Here is a 7,401-nt window from a genome sequence, read left to right on the forward strand (position 1 = left end):
AAAAAGACTTTGAAAATCAAATGAGGGAGCTGGAAGGAAAACTGGGAAAAGAAAGGAGAGAGATGCAGGAAAAACATGAAAATGAAGTCAGCAGCTTAGTCAAGGAAATCCAAAAAAATGCTGAAGAAAATGGCATGCTAAAAACCAGCTTACGTGAAATGGATAAAACAGTTCAAAAAGTTATTGAGGAGAAGAATGCTTTAAAAAGCAAAATTGGCCAGATGGAAAAAGAGATAAGAAAACTCTCTGAGGAGAACAAATCCTTCAGACAAAGAATAGAATTCAGGGAGACTGATGAATTTACTAGAAATCAGGAATCAATACTTCAAAACCAAAAAAATGAAAACTTAGAAGAAAATGTGAAATATCTCATTGAAAAAACAACTGATATGGAAAACAGACTTAGGAAAGATAATTTAAAAATTATTGGAATACCTGAAAGTCATCATCAGGAAAAGAGCCTTGACATCATTTTCAAAGAATTACTACAGGAAAATTGCCCTGATATTCTAGAAGCAGAGGGCAAAATAGAAATGGAGAGAATCCACCAATCCCCCAGAGAAAGAGACCCCAAAAAACCAACCCCTAGGAATATTATAGCCAAGTTCCAGAACTCCCAAGTCAAAGAGAAAATATTACAAGCAGCCAGAAGGACATGGTTCAAATATCGTGGATCTGCAGTCAGGATCACACAGGACTTAGCAGCAGCTACATTGGAAGCTCATAAGGCTTGGAATACAATATACCGGAAGGCAAGAGAGCTTAGAATTCAGCCAAGAATGAACTACCCAGCAAGGCTGAATGTCCTCTTCCAGGGAAAAAGATGGACTTTCAATGAACCAGGGGAATTTCAAAGGTTCCTTTTGGAATGGCCAGAAAGAAGGTTTGATCTTCAGATACAGGACTCAGGTGAAGCATGGAGATTGTAGGAGGGGGGGGGGGAATATGAGGGACTTAATGAGGATGAACTGCATGTATTCCTGCATAGAAAAATGACACTGATAATACTCATATGAACCTTTTCCGTTAATAGAGCAGGTAGAGGGAGCTTTTATAGTTGAAGCACAGGAGAAAGCTGAATTCAAAGATAAAATATGGTGTAAAAATGGAGTCAATAGGAAAAAAGGGAAATGGAATGGGAGAAAGAAAAAGGAGAGGGGGAATAGTCCAAGATATTTCACATAAGATTTTTTTTTATTACAATGAGCTATTGCAATGATATAGAAGGGGGGAGCCAAGGGGGAATGAGGGAAACTTTGCTCTCATCAGAAATGGCTAGGAGAGGAAACAGCAAATATACTCAATGGGGTATAGACATCTGGAGTAAAGAAGGAGTAGGGAGCAGGGGGAAGGGGTGGGGATGTGAATAAAGGAGGAGAGGATGGACCATGGGGGGAGAGTGGCCAGATATAACACATTTTCTTTCTTAGTTCTTGCAAGGGGCTGGGAATGGAAGGCCTGCCCAGGACCATCGGGCCAGGTGGATTCTGGGCCTAAGAGGTGGTATGGGGGCTCAGGGCTTCTTGGCCCCAGGACCAGGGATCTGTCTGCTGTGCCACACAGCGACCCTACAGCAAAGTCATAGTGAAAGGAGAGACAAAATAGAGTACATGGTAGTGGAGAAATAAGAAAGGAGGGAGTTATGATAAGCAATGGCAAAGGTGGAAAAATATGGAAATAACTTTTGTGATGGACTTATCATAAAGAATGAGATCCACCCATGACAGAGTTGTTGGTGTTGGAACAAAGACTCAAGCACATTTTTTGTTATGATTATTTGGGGTAGGGTGCAGGGCAAGTAGGGCTGGATGGCCTGCCTGGGGCCACATAGCAGGGTGATCTTTGGGTGTCTGGGGCTGGATTTGGACCCAGGTGCTACTGGCTCAAAGGCCAATGCTCTGTCTGCCACCCAGCCACCCCTACTATTATTACTATTTTATTTTATTTTGGGTCTTTTTTTCTTTCTTTTTTTTTTTTTTTTTTTGGTTTTTGCAGGCCAGTAGGGATCGGGTGGCTTGCATGTCACACGGCTGGGTGATTGTTGGGTTTACGAGGCTGGATATGGACTCGCTGGATATGGACTCAGGTGCTCGTGGCTCCAGGGCTGGTGCTTCCTCCATTGCGCCACCTGGCCATACCTAGAATTATTACTATTACTATTTTTTTATTTTAATTTTTTTCTCTCCCCTTTACTTTTATATTCATGGGGGAGGAGGGGTATTTTGTTTACTTGTAAACAAAAATATTTTATTAATGTAAAAAAAACATTTGTACAAAATGAGAATAAAAAATAAATTTAAAAGGAAAAAAAAAGCTTTTCAATTCAATGTAATTGAAATTATCCAATTTGTACCCAACTTTGTTCTCTGATTCTTTTTTATTCACAAATTGCTCACCTCTCCATAAGGCTAAGTCATATGTTTCATGTTATTCTATTTTTCCTTATAAAATTTCTCTTTATACCTGTCATATATCTATTTTGACTTTTATCTTGCTAAATGATGTAAGATATTAGTCCACTCCCAGTTGCACTCATACTGTTTTCCAGCTTCCCAAGAATATATTTTAATCAAATAATGAATTCTTATCCCCCCTAAAATCTTAGCTTTTCTGTCATATACAAGATTATAATTGCCAGTATAAAGACTTGCCCAAGGTAACACAGTTAAGTTACTATTAAATATCTGAGACTGGATTTGAACTCAGATCCTACTGACTTCAGGGCCAGTGCTCTTTCCACTGTGCCTCCTAGCTGCTCCCTATAATTTTGTTTATATAATTTCTTGGTTTGTTTTGGCAGTTGCACTACCAGTCATTTTATATTAACTAGACTAGTGTTATTTTAAAGAGGGTATCATTTACAATCTCTTCTTGCAGCTTTGCTTGTGATACATTGAAATGCTGATGATTTATATAGATTTTTCATATCCTGCTACTTTGCTAAAATTACTAAAATTTTAATTGAGTGTTTGAAATTTACCAAGAATATCATATCTGCAACATAGTTTTATCATCTAATTTCCTATTCTGATTCCTTCAAGTTCTTTTTCATATTTCTATTGCTAGAAATTTCAATACAATATTGAATAATATTGGTAACAGTGGGCATCATTATATGTTTGCTTATGATTTTAGATAAATGTTTTTTAATCAATTTCTGACAATATTTTCAAGCTTTTAAAAATAAATGGATGTTGAACTTTATAAAAAATGTTTTCTAGCATATATTGATATAGCCACATGATTTTTTAAAATTTTATTGATTTCATCAATTAAATTAATAATTTTAATATGTTAAACCATGCTTGAGTTCCTGGTATGAATCCCACTTTATTATATATTGTAAAATCTATGTAATATATTTTTGATCTTTTGGTAAGTTGTATAAAAGATAAGTGTTTGCCCCACTTCTCTCATCTGTAAAATGAACTAGATAAGGAAATGGTAAACTACTTCAGGATCTCTCTGCCAAGAGACACATAAATTAAAAGGATTTACAAAGAATCAGACATAACTTAAGGAAAATAAAATTAGAGCTACTTTGCAAAATGCAGTGGTTGCATCTTCTTTTCTCAGTTGTATCTGCCCATCTTCAGATGAGTGAAACATAGAAAATACAATTAGATATGATACAATAGTAATTAGAGTAAGCACAAATGGGAGGAACTGTGGCAACGTATATTTCATTTTGTCAAAGAATCTATGATCTCACTATATGTACTCCCTCTGAATGGTGATAGCAACCCACACGTGTCTTCTCATAAATCTATCAGAGATAAATATAACTCCTTTATATATATATATATCTATATCTATATCTATATCTATATCTATATCTATATCTATATATATATATATATATATATATATGGATAGCAATATAACACATGGGCATTGTTCATCAGTTTCAGTACATGACTGACTTTTCTATTTATTATTATCCTTTGTGATATTTTTCATGCTTTGTGTATGCAGGTTCTCATATGTGATATGCCCAGTGATGCATGCTTTTAATGCATCTCTACATCACCCCTCAAGTGATCCAATTTTGATTTTTTCAGAATTTTCCATGATTATAATTATATGACATTGAAATAAGAACAATGATTTTAAAATTATAGGTGTTTATAGCATGAAAAATAGTGAGAAACTTTCCAAATAAAATCTAGTTCATGCTCCAATTCCATTCACTCCTAGATGAAGTCCATTGTTCATCTGCATTACATACACACACACAAACATACACACACGCACGCACACACACACACACACACACACACACACACACTTTGGGTATGTGTGAATTAATGTTTGTCTTTTATTTTTTTTAATTGCTCAGAATACTTTATTCAAAAAAAAACCAGAAGACAGAAATTTGGGGGGTGGGAGGATATTAGGGGAATCCAGCAAATGTTTGCTTCAAGTTCAAGGGAGGAGAGACAGAGAGAGAGAAGCAGTTTGGAAAAGAACATGTAGTTGCCCTGGATGAATTCCCAAGTATCACAGACAAACTCCAAACACCAGAGGGAGGAAATCCCAAAATATTTATAGCAGCTCTTTTCCTGATAAAGAATTGGAAACTGAGGGGCTGCCCATCCATTGGGGAATGCCTGTGGTATATGAATGATGAAGTGACAAAGCACTACTATTCTATAAGAAATCAGGACGGGATTTCAGAAAATCCTGGGAAGACTTGCAGGAATTGTTGCTGAGGGAAATGAGCAGAACCAGAAGAACAATTGTACACCCTAACAGCAACATGGGGTGATGTTGATGGACTTGCTCATTTCAGCTGTACAATAAGCAAAGACAAGTCTAAAAGATTTGTGATGCAAAAAACCAGCCAGATTCCAAGAAGGAACTATGATGTTTAGAGGCACAGCAAAGTTTGCTAATCTTCCATTTTAAGAAGTTCTTAGGTATGTTTTTTTTCCTCTCTAATGTTCACCCTCCCACAGCCCATTCTGAACTAATTCTTGTTTTACGACATAATAAATCTGGGGGGGGGGGGGGACACCAGCAACACATGCCGTGGGGGTCCCAAAGCAAAGACAATCCTTGGATGGTTGCATTGAGGCCAGACTCCCAGGAATAGGGAAGAGGTAGCCCCGGTGGGGTCCGGAATGCTGTGCTCAACTCTAGGCCTCAAGGTTCTGAACTCAGATCGGCTGGAGAGGGGCCCTTATGTCGATGACATCCAGGACTAGTCTTTTCTGTTAGGCCTGGGCAAAGGAACTGTTCCAACTGGAGCCAGTCAGGTTGAGCATTGGGGTTCCAAATGTGAGTTCAGTTAGGTCACACATCTCATTGTTATAGGTCACCGTGAAATTCCGGGCCCAGAAGAGGATGCGAGGCTCTGTATCATTGTAGCTCACTGGTGCCAAGGAAGTCAGTGGGGGTGACTGAGTCTTAGCATCGGAATCCTCCCCAAGGAAGTGCCGCCCCACACCCCCAGACACCAGTGACAGGTCCTGAACCATCTGGGAAGACCAAACAGTGGTCAGTATGGCTGTACAAGGTACACCTTCTGACTTGAATGTGCTCATCACCTGCCCAATAATCTCATCATTGCCTGTGAGAACTTCTTTGGGAGCCATCAAGCCAGAACTGGTGGTATGCAGCAGTCTCAGGAGGAGTAGAGCAGGGAGGGTGTCGCTGAGCTTCAGCTCCCTCAGGGTGGCCTGGTCTACACATAGGGGACTAACTCCCAACTTCTCCTTCAGGTAAGAAGTCAAAGTGCTGGCTGCATTCCAGTCCACTGAAGGCAGCATCAAGGAAGAGGGAGCCATTTGAAGAGCAGTCTCCAGGTTAGAGAAAGCACTGTCTTGCTTGTTGCCAAACACACCACCAATAGGCCGGGAAATCCTGGATACTTAACTTGTCCTGCAGGAAGAGAAGCACGGTGCAGGGCCCTTCCACAGGGCCGCCTCCAGGTAGGAGGCCAGCTGCAAATCCGGGCTGATGTGACCTTCGTGAGCCTGGGCCTCGGCAGCCCACAGATCGAGCGCTGGACCAGAGCACCAGCAGCACCTGCTGCTGCGAGGCAGCTGGCACGGCGCCCTCCACTAGCAGCAGGAGGAACAGCAGCGGCGGTGGCAGCGGTGCCAGAGGTGGCAGCCAGGCCATGGCGTCGGGCAGGCTGGCCCAGAGAGCGCGACAGCTGGGCCCTGTCTTTTATTTTTAAAGACCACAGCATCAGACATGTGATACCATGACAAGCATGTGAATTGGATTTGATTGAGTGGGTCTGTGCTAAGGCACCAGCCTCATTTTCTCCTCCAGAGCAATCTGGGTCTTGGGCTGGATATGAATCAGTACAACTGGAGATAGTCCTAGATATAAGGCAATCAGGGTTAAGTGACTTTCCCAAGGTCACAAACTAATGAGAGTCAAGTATCTGAGGCCAGATTTGAATTCCTATCCTCTTGACTCCAAGGCCAATACTAGCTAGGAAAATAGGTAGACCATCTCTGTGAAAAAATTGATACACATGTGTATTATATAATCTGGAACAAAAAGAGTTCATTATCTTCATGTGTGTGCATGTGTATGTCTATGTGTATTTAGCAGTTTTAGATATTATTTCAGAAGTTCTACAATGTTCTGGAATTTGATACAATCAGAACAAATAATCTATAAATAGAACCTTATAGAGGATCTCACTTTTTTTTTTTAGGATTTTTGCAAGGCAATGGGGTTAAGTAGCTTGCCCAAGGCCACACAGCTAGGTAATTATTAAGTATCTGAGTTTAGATTTGAACTCAGGTACTACTGATTCCAGGGCCAGTGCTCTATCCACAGCACCACCTAGCTACCCTGAGGATCTCAGTCTTGAATGTGAAATCTGGATATTCTCCATGTCCCTAAGAAACACTTTTGCTGAATAAATATCTCCCAATTTTTACAATTCTATGACGTGTGTTTTTAGGAATTATATTATATTAAGGTATTCAAAGGAAACTTTTAATTAAAGCAAGCTTTTTATGTCAAGAAGTTTTAGGCTATTTCAAATGAAATAATTATCTTCATATTCATCAAAGAATAAGTACAAATAGTATCTTGTATTCTTTGTACACTAAAGGCAATTATATAACTCTAAAAATGTGACCAGTAAAATATAACTTCTGAAAGGTTTTTGGTTCTTTTTCAATTTTTTATCAGGGCTGTCCTGGATGACTTTGTTAACTGTTCTCATAAAGATGTGATAATGATAAGAAAGCAAGCATGTGTCAGTAGTTTCTGAGGTTTGCTTGATCGTCTTTTTCAATTAGTATGAATCTCAGTTACTTTTCACTATCCTTTGAAATGTCTTGTCTTCTTTTAAATCAATTGGGAATGATATATAGTCCATCTCAATTGTGTAAACTCCAGAATAGAATTTCCTCTGTTTATCTGAGTTCA

The 7,401-nt window shown here is 39.3% G+C and overlaps 1 pseudogene; it reads right to left on the bottom strand.

The window, feature by feature from the left end:
• Nucleotides 1-5,057: 5,057 nt before the first annotated feature.
• LOC141492199 (V-type proton ATPase subunit S1 pseudogene) lies at nucleotides 5,058-6,126 on the bottom strand (annotated as a pseudogene).
• Nucleotides 6,127-7,401: the final 1,275 nt, after the last annotated feature.

Source organism: Macrotis lagotis, chromosome 6 (assembly GCF_037893015.1).
Source record: "Macrotis lagotis isolate mMagLag1 chromosome 6, bilby.v1.9.chrom.fasta, whole genome shotgun sequence".
Lineage (NCBI taxonomy): Eukaryota > Metazoa > Chordata > Mammalia > Peramelemorphia > Peramelidae > Macrotis > Macrotis lagotis.